Here is a 23,113-nt window from a genome sequence, read left to right on the forward strand (position 1 = left end):
TGTTGTTTGTAAAAAGTATTGACTCAGAATTAGTGTTTTACTCTATAGCTGTTTTTTAAGTGAGACTTATGTCCTTATGTGTGAGTCAACCATTCCAATAATCGCATTAGATTTTCATCTTGTACAAGTTTGCAACTCCCGGTTTTAAGCAAGCACATATTGTTGTTTTTGTTGTTTGTTTTTATTTGATATTCTGGAGACAGATTGTGTTTTGTGCAGAAAAATAGATCTACCGCCTTTTATTGTCAAAAAGGTTGGCATGCATGTAAACGTGTGGCCAAAATCGTGTTGGTTTGGACAAACCCTGATGAAAAATAATCATCTCCTAGAAACTGATGGATGGGAAAGTTTTCGATATAATCACCAAGCTGCTAACGCTAACAATTTGTAGCCTAGGCAGCATATCGCATTTTGTGTTTATTGACACTTATTTTGTTCCATGTCAATAATGTTATGTTTTTTCCTCTCTATTAACCAGGTCATGAATACTTAAATAAAATGTTTCATGAGAGATTTCCAGAAATTGCTCCTATGTGTTGAGAAATAGTTGACTAAATCTGTACCCGATGCTGATTTCGGGACAAAGTTAAACGTCTGAGAAGGAAGCTGTCAATACTGATACTTCTGTTTTGACATAGAGATATGAGCTCAGTCTTATCATGGCGGCATTGGTTGTTGTTCATTTGTCAATAAGGATTAGGTGGTTAGATTGAAAGTATTAGGGGTACATGGGCTGCATGTTTAGGTTTTAAATTAGTTCGACATGTGTCTGGGTGTATAGAGCCCCCTTGCAAAGTTAGTTTCACTCAAAAAAATAAAGCCATATTTGAAAGACAGTTTATCGTGGTGCCAGTCTTTTCACATCCCCATCTAGTTTGGGCTGAACATTCCTTAATAGAGTCTTTAATATGTGTGAAATGGTGCATTGAATGTATTGCTGTATAAAATCCTTCCTGCAAATTCCAAGTGTAAGAAGCAGGATTAAGCATGCTAATAAAGGCGAAAATGCAAGCTGCTGTCACATCCGGGCGCTCTACGGTGGATTTGTGTTGATCAACTCGGGTCCTTCCTTTGCGGGTTCTTCTTTCCCTGGCATTGCATCCGCTTTTTCCCAAAAGTCCCCCGTGGGTCTGTTATCCCTCGCCAAAGAAACCTCTTCCAGAGCGCCCGTTACTGCATCTCAAAGGTTCATTTTGTCAAAATAATGACGGGCTTGTCGCACATTCAGCCAGCAATGTGGATGCTGAACATCTGCTGCCACTGAAAAAGACAGCCAAGCAAAGTTTTTGACTTCATGAATCCTGATTTGAATCTGGATTTTCTATTGCTTTGAAATATTTGCACATTTCCGACCAGCACTTACAACATTGGAGCAGACAATGTTCAAAAAAGAATGTTGAACACATGTCCAAGTTAGAACATTTAATCCCTTTAATTGGACGGGAGTTACCTCGCTTGTTCTTAAAGAACAGATTTTCTCTAGAAATTGAGTGAAAAACTTTCAAACAAAACTTCAGCTACCTCACCAAGAATACATTTTCAACCATGACTGACAAAAACAAAATAAAAACAATCTACTTGACTATTCCGTGAAATTTTGGGAGGCTGATAAAAAAAAAGCCCGATCCTTTTGACTGCAGGAATATCATAGCTTTTGTTTATTGGGATTATCTCCGTGTTTACCGTGACGTTCCTCCTGGGGTTTCTGATAGAGTCAATATAGAAACAGATCTAAAAGCCGCCGCGTGACATCAGTGAATTACTAGAAACAGTATGTGTTTGTGGGTCTGGCGCCACTTGGTGCAGCAGATTGCCCGAAGCAAAGGCTAAATCAAAAGGAGGTTTTGGGGTGTACACAAAAGGAACGTGTTGCAGAAGAGGCACGTCACTGGTAATAGGCACACGCGTATTTTTGAAAGGAGTTAAGTCAACAGTCCCCTGGCTAGACTTTGCAATGTCACCCTCGCTCTTCCTACACAAGACAAACAACAAAAAGAATGATGTTCTAAAGTTAGGTTTCCTTTGCCAGGTGAATTCCTAAATAAACTCATCAAAATTGGACACAGTTGTGTTTGACTGTCTGTATATTTGAAGGAAAAACAATGTAAAGCAGGGCCAGACCGATTTATTAGCTGCAGATTGTAGTCGATATCGCACTTTGGTTCATTTATTATGTCCATCGTTGGTCATGATTTTTGATGTACTCTATTTTCTGAGGTGACCTTTGCAAAAAGTGTCTACAAAATATCCTAGGAAGTATTAGAAATGTTATTTCTATGGGTCGATGCACTTTTTGAGGGTGCAGTTTGGAAAGTAATCACTGCTATGTAGGGGGGGCTTACTGCTACCCCAGATCTCGGCGCACTTTAGAAATAGGGCTATGTCTGCGCAAGTGTCTCTTCGGAGTAAGCACATTAGCATTAGGAGCGTAAGCTCAGAAAACGGCGCAAACATCCCCATGACATAAACCACATCCAAGTGTACTTTGTCGCCACTCCGACACCACGCCACCTCCTCCTACTGCTAATTTGCTGCAATCGAAAATAGGAAAACATGGAAATGACACTGATGGGGATTTGGAGCGCCTCCATTCGGCATGCCTCTACACCGCCCCATCCCTTGTTTATTTAGAGAGAGCCTGATATTGTCTAATGCACCACAAGATGCGGAGTGTGTACTCTACAGAGCAAAACTTTTACAGCCCCCCACCCTACCCCCGGAATATCAATTAACTGCAGTGGGGCCTGGTGAAAATGCTCGCCGCTCACCGCGTTGCTAATGGACTTTTAAATCGTTCGCTGAATTCCCCTCATTAATGGCATCCCTAGACACTGAAGCCATTTGATTTCAAAGGTCAACTCCCAAATGTCAACATAGGAGCGTTAAATAGAGGACACTTTTATGACGCTCGCAGAGCGGCGGCAGGAAAAAAAACGACAAATTGAAGGGACATCTATTGGCTGCACCCCCCACACATGTGTTGTTACTGTTTACTTATGTTTACTGAGGACTACACGTTAAAAACTTTTATTTTAAATGTTGTTGTTTTTTATTATTACAATTGCTTAATAAATAGGAGTGGCATGCAGTCAGGGAAAGGAGCCTGTAGCAATAAAATTAAACATAAATTAAATAGTTAGATTTAATAAGTACAAGTTCTTTCTCAATTAACTTCACAACTTTTGGGTGTTCTTTTTCAAATTCACTGAATTTTAACATTATATTATGAATATTATCAATTGGTATTTAAAGTAATACTGTGTTGAGCGTCTGCAGATGTAGGGGGAGGCCCAGAGTTTTCTTGCCTCATGTCAGAGGGTAATAGTGAGAATAAGAATCCTGATTTGATGCACACCTTCGCAACAAACAATAGAATTGGTGATAGTATTAGCAAGCTAAAAGTAAGTCGAGGCATTCAGTATTTTATTATTTTATTCAAAAGGAACAGTGTATAGACTGTCAAAGTTTATTTTCTATACTGCAGTATATACAGTAAAGAAAAATCATGCATTGTGATTTCTGGATCTTTCTTTTTGGTCAGTCTCTCTCACAGTGGACATGCACCTGAATGAAAAGTTCAGACCCTCCATGCATTCTGTCTGTCTGTCTGTCTGTCTGTCTGTCTGCCTATCTATCTATCTATCTATCTATCTATCTATCTATCTATCTATCTATCTATCTATCTATCTATCTATCTATCTATCTATCTATCTATCTATCTATCTATCTATCTATCTATCTATCTATCTATCTATCTATCTATCTATCTATCTATCTATCTATCTACCTACCTACCTACCTATCTATCTATCTATCTATCTATCTATCTATCTATCTATCTATCTATCTATCTATCTATCTATCTATCTATCTATCTATCTATCTATCTATCTATCTATCTATCTATCTATCTATTTTTCTACCTTGGTCATATCCCTCAAGAGGGGTGACCGACAGCAAGACAAACACATACAATAACAAAGAAAATAAAAAGGGAAAAAAATAGCAGAAAACACACCAACATTTTTGGACCATAGCCAACCCAAATGCCAAAACACACAAACGAGTTAGGCACCTCGGCACCTATGTTGGTCATGCTTCCGTCCCTCCAGATGAAACTGGACACAAGAAATTTGCCATGTCACTCGGGTCAGGTTGACATAACACACTGGACCACCCTAACACACTCTTTTGTTCAACAGCATGACCCGACAGCTTTCACTGGTTTACCCCTGCCGCATCATACAGGTGCCCTGCCCATCCCTTAGAACGTGTCCAAACATCCCACTATCCTTTTACAACACCTCTCCACTCATTCCTATCACCAACATATGATTTCTAAGTGGGAGAAATAGCAAAATAGCAGGGTGTTCAAATACTTATTTTCTTCACTGTATGTTGCATTTTTACTCTGCCAATCAAATGATGAGCAAGATATAGGTTCATTCATTTGTGAATCTAACTGTGCCCACCACACGTCACTGTTAAATACATAGCAAGGTATCAAATGTCAGAAATTGGCGCAAAAACCACGCAAAAAAATTCAGAGCAAGTCATATTGTCATTACACTCCTCTCTTATTATTAAACCGGCACGTTTTGCCCCATTTATAAATGTGCAAGGGACATGTGGTACAAAAGTTACTTGAAAGGGTTATAGCAGTGCGCTCACTCATGCTGAGCACAAGTTTAACATTTTGTGAGGTAAAAGGGACACGAGTACATAAGAGGCTTAAGCAGTAAGTTCAATTAGGAATGCAACCCTCTGTCAACGCAGAAAAAGCTTGAGAGAAAATTTGGGCCGACATGTCAGCATTTACCTCGCACCTCTACGGGCTAGTCATTAATAAAAGAACACTCCGTTCTTCTAACTGTTACATAATCAAAAAATGTCACCTTTTTTCTTTGCTCTTAAAAGAGTACCGCTAACAGCCGGCTAACCTACAAATGCACAAAATGTTGCATTATTATAAAAACATTGAGTTAACAATGAAGCTTGCCAGTGGTTGTTTATAATGTGGCATTAAACCTTAGATAAAACCCAGGGCTACAATGTTCCAATGTTGCTTTATTTCCTTGCTTGGGGCATGTAGCCATAGTTGCGATTTGGAGAGAAGGGGACAACATAACAAATTGGTAACACACCAAACCAGGGCAGGGCATCTAAACAAAAGCCTGGAGACCATTTTCAGATCAATATATGTGTTTTGGTGGCCTGGAGCACCGTCATGAAAAATAACACTTGAAATCACAGGCTGGGCTAGTTTTTATTAGAAGAAAAATGATGGATGGATTATTGGGAAGATGGATGGATATATGGGCAGATGGACAAACAGATAACAGACTCGGTGGGTGTAGTAGTTCAAGAATTGACTCACAGCAACCTAAAAGATTCAATAACCATTAACAAATTCATTTGTTCATTTAAGAGAACTGGTTTTCGACTGGTTGGACATCAGGATCAGCCATTCTACCCTAAAGACAACCTGTGACCCAAATCAAGAAAAACAATCCACTGCTCAAATGTATCCAATGAAAGGATCGTGCAGCTTAAAGCAAAGACAGTAAATAACATTTTTTTTAAGAAACAAAATGACCATCAAAACCAAAACAACTTCAAAGTACGGTATACACACACATATAAGTCTATATTGCACATAAGCAACCCCCTAAAACGGCTCTGAAATAGCAATACACAAAATAAATTTAAAATGATAATCTAGAGTGTACCTAAACCTCAAAAATCATTTATTTATGTAATTTATGTAATGTAAAGTTAACAAAGATTAATATACAGTGGTACCTCTACTTACAAATGCCTTTACATACAAAAGTTCCAAGTTACATAGTACCTGAATGAAAGCTCTAGTTAAATAGGCGTTTCAGGATACAAAGTCAAAAATATCATCTGATGCAAACACATGAATCCTGGCGTGCTCTTCGTGTCCCCTCTGTATGCTACCGCTATGAATAGTTATCTTTTACAATGGACCCCACGAGAGATATGCAGAAAAGTGAGAGGAGGATACTTTTCTGGCCATCGAAACAAAGCAAGAGATAGTAGAAATGTATGAAAACAAACATTGCTGTGCAGGAGGAGTTTCGAGATGACAAGAAGTAGGATGCAGCCATCATTCCAATAGGCTACACTAAAGACATTTTGGCTGTTCCACCAAGTCTTGGAATTTGTGAAAAGGAATCACCCAGAAAAAAGTGTTGACAGTTTGGGCTATCACTCATCAAGATGACGTCTGCCTTGATCATTTCCGATGTATTGCCATTAGACGGCAAATGCAGATGTCAATTGATCAGTTTTCAAGAAACGCGTGGCAAAAACACTGCTCACAACCAGAGAACAATAATTATTTGCTTTACTCTTTGTTTTTTACAATACATGCCTTTCGTTTTATGTTCATTGTGTTGTAATCCAATTTAAATATGAATTTGTTTCATGCTCTGATTTTATTTTATGATTTATTTATATGTATATGTATTTGTATGTATAGAGAAAAGGGGTTTCTTAATGCCTTAGCATAAACACATTAAGTACTTAAGTTGCCAGACGTTCAAAAACACATGTTCTAAAATGTATTATGTAGTACAGGCTGCAAGGGTGGGAAGTACTTGTGAAAATTGGTGTGATTCACAGATGCCTTATCTTTTATGTGTGATGTGGTTCATTTCTACTGAGAAAAAGACCTGCGATAAATGAACTTTCCCTAAACTGTTTTCATTATTTAATCGGCAACATTGAGGATGTTGTTTGGAAAACAGCATTATTTTTTTCAACATGCTTCAAATTGTTGCTAATTTAAAAAAACGTATTTAGCTCACCTTCACTCAAGAATGCAGTCCATGCACTGATCCTTTGAATTAATAGCATTGATAATTTGCTTGTAAAAGTCCGTGTTTTTTTTGTGTAGTTTAAGTAGCATATCCTTTGGAAATCACGACCAATTTCTAGATGTAAGCCTCCATTTTTGAGATAACAACATGAAAAAAATTCCGTATGGCTGTACTTTAATTGCTGTCAGCTTGATTATCCTACCTTTATTATTGATTGTTGCTGACGAAGTGTGCCAAATCTGATTTAATTGTCCTGGTTTCACTAACACCCCATGCCTGAAACAAGACACACAGTTCGATTAGTATTTGAAAAATAAATGTGAAATTTCAGCGATTTGAAGAAGACAATCCAAAAATGCGAAATAATTTTAACACTGAATAAACATAACCATTTAACTTGTTCAGTGCCATAGATGTGTTTTTTGTCACTTATGTTTTTTTCGCATTACAGGAAAAAAATTGCAAGAACACTGAACTTACTTTGCAAGAACTTTTCATCGTTCGATGTTTGCAGTGACGTGATTTAACGTCTTCGGTCATTTGGGTGCCGCCAACACACTCTCAATCTCTGGATAGAGGAAGCAAAGCAAAACAAAGAAGTTGAGGCTAGTTGATGTGTTGATAGATATGATCAATGTCATTCCTGCCATCAAGTGATGATTTTTCATACTGAAATCATTCTCAGGGGCTTGATACTTACAGATCAGCAGGGCCAAAGCCTTTCGATTTTTTCTTCTTCTTAGAAATAAAACAAAAACAAATATGTTTACATTTTGGCACTCAGGGACTTCTGAAAACGTATTTATACGTTGTGGCATTGAATTAAGTTATGTATTATAATTTATATCCCCATGATGACAGTCGAGGCTATGCCTCACCTGCATCCCCAGACCGCACGCGACTTCTTCCTATTAATTTGGGAGAAACAGACAAATTCTTGATACGGACCAAATATTACCCATAAACTGTGGAAATGTTATTCTTAGCACATCCTATTTCTTTCTTTATTTTTTATCAGTGAGTCCAGCATGTAAATGTTTGCATTACACATCTTTGCGCCGTTTCAAAAGAGGAGACATTTCCCAACCCTTGCGTTTAGCTTATTATCAGCAGAGGAAGGAGTCGAGCAGATTCAATTTAAGGAGATGTAGTGGATCGCGAAGGCGTTTCGGCATTCCGGAACAAATTTGATATGTGTCTGCAAGTCAGACAGCCCGGAACGGCGTTGTCAGGTTGGAGGAAAGTAGGTAATAGTTTTCTTTGCCATTCCAATTTCCTATCATTGCGCAGACATTCCGCTTCCTCTTATCGCTCCTGCAGTTCTGCCAGTAAGGCAACCCGGTTTTGTGAAATTAGTATATTTTTATCGATTTAATGAACCGTTTCGGCTCCACCTTCGATTTCTCCAATTGGCAATTAAACGTATTATACTTTGCAGAATATTAAACAGAAACAACAGCGTGTGTTATAATGTTTCTAAACGTGAAGCTCAGATACACGGATCACTGCTATATTGATGGTAATTTCAAGCTCACAAGTTTAGTTTCTATTCAGAAGGCGGAGACCTGTGTCGTTGGAAATACCCAAATTGTAATTGCCTTTGTTTTCTGTTTGGCAGTAACCTTGACGTTAAGAGTGGCAATGAACAGCTTGAAGCCTCTTTTTTAAAGATGTGTTTATTGCGCAGATCCCGGTGACTTACTGGCAACCAGTTTGGGTTGAGGATGCCTGCTGCCACGAGGTAACTGGAACAATGTAAATGTAAATTCATGATTAAAGATTTAAAGTGTTTATTGTAATATGCAATAAACGATTCCCTGCACAATGAAATTCTTACTTTGCTGTCCACACAGTTGCCAGCGTTATAAATCTAAGAAACTATATACATGTATACATAAAAGAATATTACGAATATTAAAAAGATAAAAATACAAGATATCCCAAGATGAGTTAAAGCAATTGTCACGACCGGAGCAAACGGTGGACCCAAATGCGTAACGTATCACACACTTTATTAAGGAATCGGGGGGATTAGGTAGAGAGAGAAAAAAACAGCCATCTGATGCCCACTGGACAGGTGGAACAGGATGCCCCTGCGCCCCGTGACAGGTGAAGAGGCAGACAGCCGGGGCCAGAAAGCAGAGCGTGATTGTGGATCAGAGAAAGTCGGGGAACCGGAGATGATCGGGAAGCCAGGAGCAGGGGACCGACAGCAGGAATCAGAGGAAGGAATCGGGCTGCAAGACGAGGTGGGCAGGCAGGTGGCAGGATGCAGGAACAGTTGTGAATCAAACCAGGAGCCAGAGTCAAAAGTGCTTGCCTTGCATGTGCTGAAGTTCTCTGACGGACTGACAAAGAGTGACCGGAGAGGAAGCACTTAAATAGGGACAGGGATCATTTGGACACGAGTGGCAGCTGGGGCTGAAGAAGTGAGTGCAGGTGAGGGTAATCAGAGGGCAACTGACAGGATCATGACAGAACTAAGATAAAACACAGTTGAAAGTGACTGTAGTGTAATAAAGTGTCTGTAGTGCGCTGAACGTGTCTGTGGTGTATTGCTCAATCAGCAGCCATTTAAGAGTCCGATGGCAGAGGGGTGATAATAAGAGTTCTTTAGATGGGTTGTCCTGCATTTCACAATCCTGTACCTCCGTCTTGAGGGCAGGAGTGTAAACAATACGTGTTGTGGGTGGGTGGGGTCCTTAATGGTGAAGGCAGCACTCCTGTGGACTGTGCGGTGGTATATGTTCTGCAGAGAGAGCAGTGGAGTCCTGGTGATCCTGCAGGCGTTTGCGGTCCCTGGCTGTGATACTGCCGTACCAAACAGTGATGGAGTAGGTCAAGATGCTCTCCACAATGCAGCTATAGAAGTTGCTGAAGATGGTCTGCATTTATATCGTGCTTTTCAAGTCAATGAAGACCTCCCAAAGCACTTTACAATGTGCTTCACACTTACCCATTAACACACACTCACATACTGACAGGAGCATCAGCCGTGCAGGCAACTACCTACTTATGGGGGGCATAAGGATTCAGTGTCCTGCCCACGGACACTTCGACATATAACAGAGGAGTCAGGAATCAAACCTGCGTCCCAAGACAAACGCTGCCCCAGTTGGCAAAGAAAAATCAATGATGGATGGATATTCCAGAACTTAAAGTTCGGTAATTGTTGATGATAGAAATGTACTTACCGTTTAGGCAAAATGAAGAAAAACAGCCTATGCTTTGTCTTTTGGATCACAATGTTCTCACAGTAGGACGCAGTGATGTATTTTTCCCTGTTGTCGGTGGGAACCGAGTGACGAAAACACGAGGTGGCGTGAGCAGGTGAGATGAACACACAACAAAAGGAGAGGAAAAAAACTGAACAAGAAGCAAGATTAGCGTCAGGAATTTGTGACAGGAGAGCAGAAGCACTTCTTGAAATGTATTATTCTCTTCGTTTCTGAGATCCTCACATCATTTTGTCTTTAGCTGCAATATTAATGAAATATCCATCAGCCGGCCCAGCCTTGCAAACACAATCTCTTATTACAACGATGCAACGCCGGCACTAAAATATCTTCGGCTATTTTTATTTGTCTTGCAGTTTGGACTGTTTCATCACCTGCAACTGTGGAATAATTTGATTCTTAGCTGCGGAACGACTCCTTATCTTTACTGCCTGCCTTTATCACTTTCTTTGAAAAGAATCGTTGTGATTGTTCTTTATTGAATATGATCTTTAAAAGAGACCTATAAAATTACTTCTCATAATCTAGGAAGTATCAAAAGAATACATCTGTGGGGCTGTTGTTTGGATAGATAAAGTTTAGGTTTTGTAAATATAAATGACTCTTGTCCGATCATCGTACACCATGGGTGTAACTCATTTGAGCTCAAGGGCCACATTGTAGAAAAAACATTCTCATGGGGTCGGACTAGTGGATAAGAGGGAAGAAAGAGAGGGGGACAGACAGACAGACAGAAAGAAAAAACGGAAGAGAGAAAACAGAATGAGATAATGAAAGAAAGATGAAAACCGAAAGAAAGTGAGGAGAGAGAAACACAGAAAGAGATTAAAATGTAGAGAGAAAGTTAGAGAGAAAAAAGAAAGAGGAAGCAAGAGAAAAAGGGGAAAACATAGAAAGCGATAAAAAGGTTAAAGGAAAAAGAAAGAGAAAGGAAGAGGGATGAAAGAAACAAAGAGAGAAAAAGATACATGAAGAGAAAAAAAGAAAAAGATGGAAAAAAATATAGAGAGAGACAAAGAGTGAGGAAAAGAGGAATTTATGAGAGAAAGAAATATAGAGAATGAAAGAAATACGTGAACCAAAAAAGAATGAAAGCGAAAAAGAGAAAGAAAAGAAAGAGAGAGAGACAGAAAGCAATAGAAAGAGATAGAAAAAGAAACAAATACACCCACTGTGTTTTTAGAGTGGCTTGTACTGACTTTGGTGACATAAAATCAACATAAATAAAAGTACAGCTCATCTTTCGTTTAATTTTGTCTTGTGCTTCTCTCAGAGTTGTCTCGCAGGCCGGATTCAATCTGTTGGAGGCCTGATCAATTCTCGAGAGCTTGTTCTCCGGTGACCCACATAGTACACTTATGCAAACAAAGTCCTACTAATGATAAATAAGCCGAGAAAAGACAAAAACTGCCAAGGAGGTACCAGCTAAATCTGAGGACAACCGCAAGGAACGGTTTGATTCTCGTCAAACAAAAGGTGATTTCTTTTTTCATTTATTTTTTTACAGTGAAGAACAAAAGATGGGAATTAGCAGGAGAGAACAAAGCCCTCGATCGTTGCTTTAATCACAGTCGAAGAGAGCCGTGAAAGTGACTGCAAAACAATTAGCTGCCTACTTGCAATTTAGCATAGCAAACGCTCTTCTCGCTCTTTATCATCCGTTTTCTCATCCTCATCGCATTCCACACCTAGCCATAACAAGCTACTTTCATGCCCGTACAGTACCACGTGAGTACAAATGCTTTGCACGATTTCTACTTTGAATCCGCCTGATAAAATGTTCTGTGAGAAGACACGGAAGATTTAGATGAAAAAGGGAATAACTGGAGGTGTAACTCCAAGAGCCAAGAAGAAATTCTCACATTCGAAAACGTTCTCCATCCAGGGTCCAGTGCAGTGGAATAATCTCCCTCCGGCAGTAAGATCTGCAGCCTCAATGGAAGTTTTTAAATCTCGATTTAAGACCCACTTCTATTCTATATTATGATTGATGCCGACCTCATAATTTTCTTTTTCTGTCCTTTCTGGCTGCAGGGTTGGTGGTGAGATGAGGGGGAAGGACACATCGGGATGAGTCAGCAGACCAGCACCTTGACCTCAAGTCAAGTCAAGTCATTTTTATTTGTAAACCCCTTATCACAAAGGGCTTCACAGGTTATTACACATGAGAAGTTTAGGTTATTCATATGCTATAGAGTAGAAGTAAATTTTAAGCTTTGATTTAAACTTTTCCACTGAGGTTGCAGATCGGATCTCAGGGGGAAGAGCATTCCACAACACCGGTGCCCGGATGGAGAACGCTCTCGAACCAGCGGAACACTTCTTGGCTCTTGGGAGTTTTAGAGAATAAGTCACGGCATTTAGATGGACCAATAACTAACATTTCGGAGTTAAGACGCAAGAAATTGAGTGACATCCACTCTTTTATCTCAGTGAGGCAGGCCTCCAAATTTGCACAGTTTAGTGTGGCAGATTCCTCCATCGGGAGATATAGTTGAGTGTCATCTGCCTAGCAATGGAAAGTGATATTATACTTGTGAATAATATCACCTAATGGAAGCATGTAAATGCTGAAAAGAAGGGGGCCAAGCACTGAACCCTGCAGAACACCGCAGGAAACATTAAAGGGCTCAGATGTCATTTCGCCATATTTAACACGTGCGTCCTATCTGAGAGGTAGGATCTGAACCATAAGAGGACGTTTCTTGAGTGACCAATCCATTTTTTCAACCATTCTAGTAAGATATTATGGTCCACTGTGTCAAAAGCAGCAATAAGGTCCAGCAGCAGCAAAAGTGATAGAGCTGTCTCGTTGATGTCATGGACCTTTTGGACAATTTTACATATAACGTTTGTTTTTTTTATTGTTATCTATTGTTACCCAATGCAACTTCTATTGCAGCCTGGTCATCCTGGAAGAGGGATTACCACTTGTGTGGCCCCTTCTCAAGGTTTTTTATTTTCCTCACGTTACGGTTTTGAGTTCTTCCTCACCCGCATGTTGGTTTTACATCAGGGGATGGTGCAATTGTGGCATGTGCAATCCTTTGAAACATTTTACGATTAAGGGCTGCACAAATAAATGGAACTTGACTTGAATCAAATCAACAAACAATCAAAAAAAATGTGCTGTAGAATCAGATTTTGTCTGCGGAGTAATTTTTGTGGCTCTGTAGAATTTATAAATCTAAATATAAATGGTTTGACTCTCCAAAAAGAGAAAACCAAAACATTTTGCCTCCTTGGCTCTTTGAGTGAAAACTGTTCTGAATAGATAGATAGATAGATAGATAGATAGATAGATAGATAGATAGATAGATAGATAGATAGATAGATAGATAGATAGATAGATAGATAGATAGATAGATAGATAGATAGATAGATAGATAGATAGATAGATAGATAGATAGATAGATAGATAGATAGATAGATAGATAGATAGATAGATAGATAGATAGATAGAAATTCACAATAGCCCTTTAGATGATTTCCATTTGGAACATTTACCTAAGAAAATAAAAAAAAGGCAAATAAACTGACCTGTCAAGCCGGAACGTTGACAATGTCACTTTATAAAGCTAAGGCTAGTTCAGTGTTGAACTGTGCCGCACACACGCTAACCACTGCGCCGCCGTGCTGCCCTTAATTCAAAGTAAAGTTATATAAAGCTTCTGATATAGACAGGGTTGGTTGGGGTTACATTAACTGGATTACTTTCAATTACTTTTGGATTACTCCAATACCAAATATGCTCATAAAAGACAAAAGAAACTAAATATGAATAAAATGACTAAATTTAGTGCAGGCTTGGGGAGTAACGGAATACATGAAACGGCAAAAATGATGTTGGCAAGCTGTTTGGATTTGTTTTCATTTTGTTTCTGTCGCATTCTATGTTAGTTTTGCCGGAGATCAAAGAGATCAAAGCCAGGAGAGAGAGCTTACCATGTGTTGTGAGTCATAATTTTATTCATATTTAGTTTCTTTTGTCTTTTATTAGCATATTTGGTATTGGAGTAATCCAAAAGTAATTAAAAGTAATCAAGTTAAAGTAACCCTACCCAACCCTGGAAAGATTAACCTATGAACACTTTCAGTAATTTGAAATTAAAATTGAATTTGCCTTCCCAACAAATTGTTAAGCTTTACACTAAACGTTTATAAATCTTGTGAAGTAGTTTCACTACACGTATTTTAAGTGGGATACGTGAAACATCAAAATCCTCCTAAGCAAAGCACTCGAACTTTTTTTGTATAACAAAGTCATTGTCTATAGACATTAGAATTTCCTTTTCAGTGTACATCAGCATGAAGGCCTTCAAAGGTTCATGAAACAGTGAGCTTCGTATCCTAGTTTTTACGTATTTTGAAGTGGGGAAGCTCCGCTCCCAAGGACCTGAGTACAGGAAAGGATCAACAGGAATTTATATGCTAGCCCAATGACATGATGTGAGAAGAACTGCTTTTTTTCTTCTTTTTCCTTTTCTTTCTTGTCTTTTGTTTTGTTTTTTTCCTAAGCTTTTTTTTTCCTTTTTTTCTAAAAAGGTTCCTCTTTTTCATATTTTTTTCCTTCCTTTTTCTTCCTTTTTCCCATTCGTCTTGTATTCTCTTGATTCTTCTAGCATTTTACTTCCTTTTTCTTCTTTCTTCTGCCGAGCTGAAAGAGCCTCTTCTCGAAAAAGTGACAGCATCCCCATCACTACGGGCTTATTTGAGGGATAGGGGCTACCCGGTAAAGGCAGTTAAGTGCGAAATTCTGCAAAAACCTAGCATAACTCACAACCGGAGACACACTGATGACAAGCAAAAAGTGCAAGATGAGTGAAATGAATGATAATAGTCCTTCTTTTAACACTTTTCATTTTCTTTTCCTGGCTTTTTTGGCTGCACCCTGCACCTTTCTGCCCCCCATCGTACTTAACGCATATCAATCGCGCCGTTCTGTGGTAATTTTGCCGCTATCGAAAATAAGAGTGGTGGTTGGCCAAACCAACTTATTATGTGGGAGGGGAGAATGCATTTACCTTGGATTACCCAGAAGATGGACACCAGTAGTCCACTAAATAAATGTAGTCTGGCTCATTAGTTTTGAAGCTGCTATACATTTAGTTTCATTCTCAGTTCATTAAATTTGACAAAATAAGTCTTTAAAAAAAAAAAAAAAAAAAAAAAAAAAGCAATAATTGGTTGATTTAAAACACAACTACATTTCTTCAATAAACAAACATTTCAACGAGAGGGAATCGGACTGAGACAGGTTTTCTGGAGTGTTTGAAAAAGTGGTCTGTATCTTGTTCAAAATGAAAAAAGCTAATGAAAGAAATGAGCAGAGATTTTCTCTTGCGTGTTCGAAGCATTTGACCCCAGTACCAAAATCAGCTGTTGGTGTTTTTTGGTTTATTTTTTGCTTTGTTGTTACAATTACCTTGAGACTAGTGGTCCTTTTACTTGAGTTATCTCTTGACTGAGAGTGAGGGACGGACTTTCATCACCGTGTTTTAGTTGGTCGAGAGAGAGGCGCTGGAAGAGAACTCATCTTTATAGACGACTTTCGACGCATGTGACATAAGCGTCTTATAGACGTGTTTCTGTGCACTTGGCATGAGCAGGGCTGGGCTTTAATTTTAGTCATTTATCGACCAACTCCCCAATTCCAACCCCAAATGCTGAGCGTCAAGCAGGGGGGCAATGGGTATGACTCATCAGATGCTCGAGCCTGGTATCTCACAGTCCCGGGGAGAGCACCCAACCCTAAGGCCACCGAGCTGACCAAGTGAGTCAGTCTTTATGCCTGCTTCTCAAAGCCTCGTGACATCACTGACCGCCGCAAGCATGTCATCTGAACCTGCAACATGACTTTCTTTCAAGGTGAGGTACTTTGTAGAAACAAAGTTCTTTGGATGCCGATTTCTAACACACCCTGATAAAATACACAAGCACAAATCACGAATCATTAAACAAAGACAAATCACCTTTATTTTGATTACAAGTTATCACTTTGGTGATTTGAATCTTTATTTTAAATCTATCCAGTCATTTTTTGAAAGTGGAACATTGATGTCTAGTGTCTGCAGCTGGAACGGGGGGTTCCTAGCGAGGGCATCAATCATTACTCTACAATACTAAGTATATAATCATGGGGTAGTACTGAGTATTTCATTACTTTTTTTTTTTTTGATGGCTTGCAAGTTTTGCAATTTGCAACTGTTTAAGATTGCACTGGATGTAGGGTAAATTTAATAATAAATGTGTGGTTTTTTTAATGTTATCAATTCAGATTTGCTCAGGGTGATGTGATTTTATATTCAACGATGTATGGTCTCACTTCACTTCTACTGATAAAACCCAATGTCCCAAATATATCCTGCTATCTTTAATGATTGATTTTCTTGTTAAGTTTCCTCAGGATAGCAAAACAGCATTTGTCCATCTGTGCTTGAGTTTAAATGAGCTGGGTTGTTCTCAAATATATCACATATATCCTGATGAAATTGTCTGAAAGAAGCTGGTTTAATTTCAAGTCATATCCTGTTGGCACGCTGTGTAAAGGTCACCATTGTTCATTGTGTTCAAACTCATGATCCACCTGTCTTCGATGATTGATTTTCAGGTCATATCCTGCTTCGAACTCTCACGACTGGAACTGCATAAAAAGGCGGAACAAGCGGTAACTAACATACATTCGGCCGGTGTCCTTCTTGCAAGAATCAAAATAAGGCTTACTCCGATCCGAACTCAGACTTAATTCTTTTTATTTCACATGTTGGCGGACTGAACCAAAGTAATAATGCTATGGTATTGGTGGAAAACTGTTTGAATGGATAACTGCATATTTGTCAAATCGTAAACAATGCGTAAAAATTGATGATGTTCTTTCAGCGTGGTCGGAAGTTTGTAGTGGGGTACCGCAGGGCTCATTACTAGGACCATTATTATTTCTGGTTTTTGTGAACGACCTACCTGAGGCCATTCAAGGTAGTGACATCTCAATTTTTGCCGATGATGCTAAACTGTCGGCTTTCCTACCAAAAACCCAGGTTACAGGAACAATTGATTCTCTCCAAAATTACATTAAATCAGTTTTTCTTTGGTCCAAAAAGTGGCAACTGCAACTGTCATCTCATAAATGCTTAGCACAGTCGTTTTTTCATGGTTCTGTTCCGCTGTATAACATTAATGATCATGATTTGCATGTTGTTACTGAACACAAGGATCTGGTTGTCACTCTTACTTCAAACCTAAAGTTTATCACGCATATCGCCAAAATTACCAACAAAGCCAATAACATAGCATCAAACATTTACAGACACTTTTACAACAAGAACCCAGCATTCTTAGTTCGAATGTTTTGCGTTTATGTTAGACCCGGGTTAGAATATAACAGCGTGTGGAACCCTTACTTACTCAAGGACATTAACCTACTGGAAGGAGTTCAACGACGGTATATGAAGCGGATACCTGGGATGCACAGCTTGTCATATCCGGAAAGACTACAAAGACTGAACTTGGACTTTGTGGAGCTCCGTAGAATTCGATTTGATTTAATTTTTGTGTTCAAAGTACTGCATGGAATGATCGATGTGCCTTTTGATCAATTTTTTGAGTTCTGTCGTGTTGTTTGTTTACGTGGTCACAGATATAAGTTACGGGTGCTTAGACCTACCAGCAACTTGCATGGAAACTTTACTTCTTTCAGGATACCAAAAATTTGGAATTTTTTGCCTGACCGGGTTATTAGTGTAAATACGGTGCAAACCTTTAAGCAAAGGTTGGCAGAAACAGATCTGTCAAATTTCCTTAGGGGAGAGGGCGTAAGGTGGCCATATTTGGCCATGCTCACTCTCAGCATTAGTTTTTTTCTTTGTGTCATGTTTTGATTAATGTATCCAACAATACCTTCAATAAACATTTATTATTATTATTATTATTATAGAGGTTTGGATCCCACTCTGGAAAAACGATCTCAATCAAATCAAATAAAAATGTGCACAAAATAATTGTTATTTTAGTCATCATTTTCTTATTTCGAAAAAGTTATAACCTAGTAAAAACCAGTCGGCAGATCCATTTTGCTCATGTCAAGTATAGTTTGTGTTATTTTACAAGAAAATCAATATTAAGAAAAAAATTATAAATTTTAAACTTATAGCTTTGGGCAACAATGATCACTCTACAATTCTAATTATCTGTTCATGATGTAGTGCAGGGTATTCAATTACTTATTTTTATTAATGGATTCCAACTTTTGCAATTTACAACTGTTTAATATTGCACTGCAAAAAATTATCTGAATCAAATAAATTTTAAAAATGTGCACAAAATAACAGTTATTTTCTTATTTTGCAAATAAGGTTACAACCTAGTAAAAACCAGTTGGCAGATCAATTTTACTCATTTCAAGTATATTTGTTGTTATTTTACAAGACAATCAGTGTTAAGAAAATGAGATATGATTTGAAAATTAAGTTAAAAATTAAGTTAAAATAGTATAATATAGTGAAATCCAAAATGACAGTAAAATTATAAACCAAAATGAATAATCTGTATTACGTAAAAAAAAAAAAAATCTACTGTCAATTAAACTGGTGCTGGGCATTAATTTTGAAATGATTTTGACGGACGGTGTGCCTCAAAATCTTAATGAAAAAAAGTATGCCTTGGCTCAAAAATAGGTTGAGAAACAATGATCTAGTTAATTAGAATTTAAAGCCCAGAGAAGCCTAAAGGTTCATTACGAAAGAAAAATAGAAGCACATTAAGTGAGAGTTCATTGTGTTTTCTAAGAATTGGGGGGCAGGATGAGCTGTCAGGCTCTATTTTGAAAGCGGCCTCATTGCCCTTCATTATGCATGCCATATTGAACCAAACCAATTGCTAATCAAGTACAATCCAATATACGTTGGGACGCGTTTCCCTCGAGAAACAAGAAGACAACTTGCGGAATGGAGGGTAAAAACACCCGCCGGTGCGGCACACACAAACGAAAAAAGATGAACTTGTCTGGAGCTGCTATCGCCTAGCAACAGAGGTATCTTTGCAAACAATTTCAAGACCAAGAACACGTCTTCATTTTCTTCAAAAGTAGCGCACGGTTCTGATCTGATTTGCCTTGCGAGTGGCAATTAGCAGGCAATTGGAAATTTGTCTACTTTAAAGTTGTCGTCTCTCAAAAAACATTACATCTTTGATTACAAATTTTAGTTTTCTTCTTTGTTTGTAAAAGGTTTTTAGCTTAAAACGAAAATAATGTTTTATCAGAAACATGATGCAGTCATCTACTATGTTCATTGTCAGTGCTTTTAATTTCAGATATTCATCTCAAACATACATTTATCCATATTTCTCAAGGGAGTGATTTCATGCTCGTTCCTGGGTTTATTTTTTAGTGTGGCCTGAAAATAGAAAAAGTAAGTAAAAGCCTGTTTCAAATACAGCCCAAATGCATACCCAAACCCCCAAAGAAGGAAAAAGGAAGAGTTTATTAGTACTTGAGGAATTAGATGACTGAGGCATTAGATGACTGTCATTAACGCCAGGAGATAGCAGCAGCATTTCAAGGTGCGAAAACCACCTTGAAGCCACTTTGTGATTATATATATATATATATATATATATATATATATATATATTATATTTGAATGAAGCATGTACAGGAATCCATTGTTTTTCACATTTGTTCCATTCCCAAAAATATCCTCAAAGTAGAAAACTTTAATTATTTCATTAAATCCTCTATTATACATTAAAACCGAAGAACAAAAATTATTTATAGGCTCAAACATTTGTTTAACAAAGTCAGTAACACAGAGCATCCTTCTAGGCCTTTTGTGCAGGTTATTTTGTTGGTCTGAAGTGTTTTGTTAAAATCCTAGTTTTTAGAGAAGCTTGAAATTGTAAGACTTTCACGTAGGTTCGCCCAGCTGTCTTACGTACATGGACTACTTAGACCGCAACATAATTGGCGCACCGGAGACACAGACAGAAAAGGGGCAAGGGGACTATTCAGCAATCAGAATGCAGAACACAATGCATGATGAAAATCCACAAAATAGCTAAACCTTGACAAGTAATCCACAATACAGTGAGGGATTGCTGTACTTCTTGATACAGTCACTTTATGTCTCAATATGTTCATTTTTTGTATCATTATGCAATCTCTTTATTGTTCCAAGTAATTTATCAAGTGCTATCAATGAATGTATTGCGATCTGCTCCGGATTTTATCAGTGGATGCGTCCGGGAGGGATTGATTAGGGGAAATGTACTCGGGTTTTGTCCATTTCATGGCCCGGAAATTCCTCAAGTTTTGTTCTTTTTTGGTACATGGTCACATACTTTTTTCTGTACTCACAGGCCGAAAATATATTTTGGTTTTGTTTTATTGCCATCAAAACCTCAACAGTAATGCTCCATTCCAGCACCGGTTTTTATTCGTCTAAATCCCCTGACCAAGATGTGGATTTGAGCCTATGGAGGAGAAAACCTCTCGTCCTTTAAGTTACAATATTACGTGTACATCTTTCAATGCTGGACTCTTGAATTTAATCAAAGAATGTTAAATTATTTTTGAAAAAAGTATCTGTTAAAAATGGCAATTTATATGCAGGTGTAACCCACCTGGAAAAGGGGGGTTAACAAAAGCATTTTATCAATTTTTACAATATTTTTATTATTATTTTGCGTTTTAGTGAAATATTAGTTTATTTTGGAAACCATAGGTTTTATTTTGGAAAATTAGATATTGTGCTTGCGATAAATCACTTGCGCTGAACACCATAAGGGAGATATCGCAATCACACTCCTCACATCTTCATGAGAGATTGAAAACAGAACCCTTAGGAAGCCATATGATGCACTTTCCAATCAGGAAAGACTCTATAGCTTGGTCAGGTTTTTGAAGTCCCCTAAAACTGAGCAGCTCCAGTTCCACAAGGTAGACCTGTGAGCTCCAGTCATCTTCCCTGGAACGCTTGAAGTCAGCATTGATGGCGGGCTACCCATTTGAAGGCTAGAACCCTACCACCGTTCACTGCCCGTGATTTCAGGGTAATCATTTTCTTTTATGGATTTCCCTTGAATCTGACTTTGACTTTGACTGTGGCTAGACTATTTTTTTCCCTTTGAGAGATCACTCAACTTTTCTTGATTCAATTTGACACAATATTCTATAAATATGTTGTGTGTTGATGTTAATGTTCAAAGGTGTTTACTAAAGTTCTATTTTTCAGTTTCGGCGTTTGGTTAAAGTTTCTCCAAGCTTCCCGAAGAACCTAGAGGTCTACATACCCTGAAGTGGGTTATAGTGGGTAGCATCTGACTAAAATCATAATATAGCCAATATCTGAGTTATGGAAAGCTATCTCAACGCACACAGATATCCGATTATGGTTGCTGTCTTACTGTAATTAGTTTGACTGCAAACAACTGTGGATTTGTAGTACTCATATGAATGAGCCACACTATCTACCTTATCTTCTCTGTTCCTTTATTTTCTTGGGTTTTTTACCTCACTGTGAATGTGTGAAACTGGAGTGTCATGCCCAATTTAGTTGTCACAATATGTTAACCCATTTTGTAACAATGACAATAAAGGTATATTCTATTCTATCTAGCTAATTACCTGAATAACCCTCGTGTATCTGTAGTTTTCCCTGGAACAGTTCCATTTCGTTTCCTGTCGGCACAGGAAAGATTCCAGTTTTATTCATAAATATACATATGTTGAAACTCCATGCCTCTGGAAAGCAAAATATGATGTCATACACAAGCAAATGTAAACAATTCATTTGGATTGTTCCAAAAAAATCGTACTCACTGTTAGTCTTTTAAAGGGAAAACAAGGTTAGGCAAGTTTATTTCATGACCGAGATGAAAATGCCCCAAAGAGTTGAAAGCAGCACACAGGTGCAGTGTTTTGTAACAAGTTCTCTGTCTTCCAGGTGCTAATTAGCAGCCATTGTTGTGCTAATCACAAAGCCCACTCACCGACGCGGGTCATTATCTCAACATCGGAGGGGGTCGCGTTGGACGGTTTAGGCCGACCGGCTGGGGAAAAAGATTTGATGGCTATTACGATAGAGTTCAAAGCCTTACCGCGCCAAGCGAACAGATTGGATCTTTTTCAATCAATTTGCATATAGACGGCTTTTAATATCAATTATGAGATGCAATTGCGCAATTTGTTCCATCTCGGCTAATTGCGCCTCGAAGGCTCCAAAACCATCTTTGAGGCAAAACCTCGCGTGAGCAACGCATAATGGAGGCCGAGTTCAAAACGGGGGCGGGAAACGTCATTTCTACATCCTGGTTGTTGACGAAAAACGTGCTTTAATCCCCTCGTTCCAAGCTGCTTGATTCAGAGACTTGTTCTAAATTTTCTTGGAGAACAGGGTGAGATATACTTTTTGTTACTGGTTAGTATAACCTACCTCAGAGTATGTATACCTCTAGGTTATTCAAGGAGCTTGGAGAAACAATTAACTAAATGACAAAATTGAATACAGAACTTTAGTTAAAACCTTTTAACATTTACACACAAAATATTTAAAGAACACTGTGTCAAATTAAATAAAGAAAACCTTTTCTCTCAAACGGAAAACATCAGTTGAGAACTAGTCACAGTCAAGTTCAAAGACAGAGTCAAGGGATTCCCATAAAGGAAAATTACTACCCCAAGATCACGGTTGGTTAACATGGTGAGCTATCCTCCAAATGGGAAGCTCTTCATCAATGTTGACTTCTAGGGTTCTAGGGCAGATAACTGGACCTCCTAGGCGTATCTTGTAGAACTGGTGCTGCTCAGTTTTATGGGGCTCAAAAACCTGACCAAGCTATGGGTTCTTTCCTGTTTGGAAAGTGCATCATATGGCTTCCTAGGGGTTCGGTAGACTTATTTTTTCTTGTTTTTAATTTCTCATGGAGATTGGAGGAATGTGATAGTGATATCTCCCTCTACAAAATAAAATGTCCAGTTTCCAAAATATGAGTATATTTCAATAAAACGCAAAGTCTGAAACCTATAAGCTACAGTTG

The 23,113-nt window shown here is 38.4% G+C and overlaps 1 long non-coding RNA gene across 2 annotated transcripts; it reads right to left on the reverse strand.

The window, feature by feature from the left end:
- Positions 1-936: 936 nt before the first annotated feature.
- Positions 937-21,956, reverse strand: LOC148356549 (uncharacterized). Of its 2 annotated transcripts, XR_015852127.1 has the most exons (7): positions 21,897-21,956; positions 21,702-21,755; positions 10,040-10,126; positions 7,546-7,583; positions 7,326-7,413; positions 7,048-7,121; positions 937-1,260 (listed from the first exon to the last, which is right to left on the reverse strand). It is a non-coding gene; the product is annotated as an uncharacterized LOC148356549 (long non-coding RNA). The 2 variants fall into 2 exon arrangements; XR_015852128.1 differs by lacking the exon at positions 7,546-7,583.
- Positions 21,957-23,113: the final 1,157 nt, after the last annotated feature.

This window comes from Urocampus carinirostris, chromosome 11 (assembly GCF_059441175.1).
Source record: "Urocampus carinirostris isolate Australia breed hairy pipefish chromosome 11, RoL_Ucar_1.0, whole genome shotgun sequence".
NCBI lineage: Eukaryota > Metazoa > Chordata > Actinopteri > Syngnathiformes > Syngnathidae > Urocampus > Urocampus carinirostris.